At 40.2% G+C, this 2203-nt stretch overlaps 1 non-coding gene across 1 annotated transcript; it reads left to right on the top strand.

The window, feature by feature from the left end:
* The first annotated feature begins 1861 nt into the window (after positions 1–1861).
* Positions 1862–1969, top strand: LOC112805114 (small nucleolar RNA R71). Its single transcript, XR_003203723.1, has one exon. It is a non-coding gene; the product is annotated as a small nucleolar RNA R71 (small nucleolar RNA).
* Positions 1970–2203: the final 234 nt, after the last annotated feature.

Here is a 2203-nt window from a genome sequence, read left to right as displayed (position 1 = left end):
CTCCAGTAAGCTTGTCTTCCAAGGTGTGCTATTTTTTATGCTATTTTTTATTCCTGTTTTAATTCTGCAGTTGTTTGTGTGACTTCCACAAGATCATCAACCTAAAGAAAACATAAACTAACAATGGAAAATAAAAAAGTAATTAACATAGATCATAAAATTGGGTTGCCTCCCAATAAGCGCTTCTTTAATGTCAATAGCTTGACAGGAAGCTCTTACAGAGCTTCACAGATGCTCAGAGTAGGATTGTGGCCTCCCAACACCAAACTTAAAGTTTGAACGTGGGCGCTCTGCTTGACTCTGTATGGAGAGAATTGGATGAAGCTTTTCATGCTTCTTCTCCATCTTTACAGAAGAAGAACCTTGAGCCTTAAACACAAGGTAGTCCTCATTCAATTGAAGGACTAACTCTCCTCTGTTCACATCAATCACAGCCCTTGCTATGGCTAGGAAGGGTCTTCCAAGGATGATGGATTCATCCTCATCCTTCCTAGTCTCTAGGATTATAAAGTCAGCAGGGATGTAAAGGCTTTCAAACTTCACTAAGACATCCTTTACAAGTCCATAAGCCTTTTTCATTGATTTATCTACCATCTCTAGTGAGATTCTTGTAGCTTATACCTCAAAGATCCCTAGTTTCTCCATTACAGAGAGTGGCATGAGGTTTATGCCTGACCCCAAGTCACACAGAGCCTTCTCAAAGGTCAATGTGCCTATAGCACAATGTATTAAGAACCTTTCGGGATTCGGTTTCTTCTGAGGTATTTTCAGCTGAACCAAGGCATTCCGTTCATTGACGGGCAATGGAGGTTCATCCTCCCAGGTCTCCTTACCAAATAACTTGGCATTCAGCTTCATGATTGCTCCTAGGTATTGAGCAACTTGCTCTTCAACAATATCTTCACCTTCTTCAGAGGAAGAACACTCATCAGAGCTCATGAATGGTAATAGAAAGTTCAGTGGAATCTCTATGATCTCTATATGAGCCTCAGATTCCTTTGGTTCCTCATTAGGGACTTCTTTATTGGCTAGTGGGCGTCCATTGTGGTCTTCCTCACTAGAGATCACTGCCTCTTCCTCGTCTATAGGTTCAGCCATTTTGGTTATATTAATGGCATGCACTCTCTCTTTGGATTCTCTTCTATATTGCTTGGGAGAGTACTAGGAGGAGTTTCAGTAACTCTTTTACTCAGCTGACCCACTTATGCCTCCAAATTTCTTATAGAAGACCTTGTTTAAGTTATAAAACTGAGAGTGGCCTTAGATAGATCTGAGACTATATTTACTAAGCCAGAGGGGCTCTACTCAGAATTCTCTGTCTGTTGCTGAGAAGATGATGGAAAAGGCTTGCTATTGCCAATCCTATTTCTCCCACCATTATTATTATTAAAGCCTTATTGAGGCTTCTGTTGATCCTTCGATGAGAAGTTTGGATGATTTCTCCACAAAGGATTATAGGTGTTTCTATAGAGTTCTCCATGTAATTCACCTCTTCTATTGTAGGATTCTCAGGGTCATAAGCTTCCCCTTTAGAGGAGGCTTCTTTAGTACTGCCAGATGTATCTTGCAATCCAGTCAGATTATGAGAAATCATATTGACTTGCTGAGTTAATATTTTGTTCTGAGCCAATATGGCATTCAGAGTATCAATCTCAAGAACACCTTTCTTCTGAATCATCCCATTACTCACAGAATTTCTTTCAGAAGTGTACATGAACTGATTATTTACAACCATCTCAATGAGTTTCCGGGCATCTGCAGGTGTTTTCAGATGAAGAGATCCACCAGTAGAATGGTCCAGTGACATCTTGGACAATTCAGATAGACCATCATAGAATATACATATGATGCTCCATTCTGGAAGCATGTCAGAAGGACAGTTTTTGGTTAATTGCTTGTATCTTTTCCAAGCTTCATAGAAAGATTCACCTTCCTTCTGTCTGAAGGTTTGGACTTCCACTCTAAGCTTGTTCATCTTTTGAGGTGGAAAGAATTTGGTCAAGAAAGCACTAACCAACTTGTCCCAAGAGTTCAGGCTTTCTCTAGGTTCTGAGTTCAACCATATCCTAGCTCTGTCTCTTACAGCAAAGGAAAAAAGCATAAGTCTGTAGACCTTGGGATCAACCCCATTGGTCTTAACAGTATCACAAATCTGCAAGAATTCAGCTAAGAACTGATGAGGATGTTTCGATGGAAGTCAATA

The sequence above is a fragment of the Arachis hypogaea genome, chromosome 5 (assembly GCF_003086295.3).
Source record: "Arachis hypogaea cultivar Tifrunner chromosome 5, arahy.Tifrunner.gnm2.J5K5, whole genome shotgun sequence".
In the NCBI taxonomy this organism is placed as follows: Eukaryota; Viridiplantae; Streptophyta; class Magnoliopsida; order Fabales; family Fabaceae; genus Arachis; species Arachis hypogaea.
This window is presented reverse-complemented; position numbering and strand designations above follow the sequence as displayed.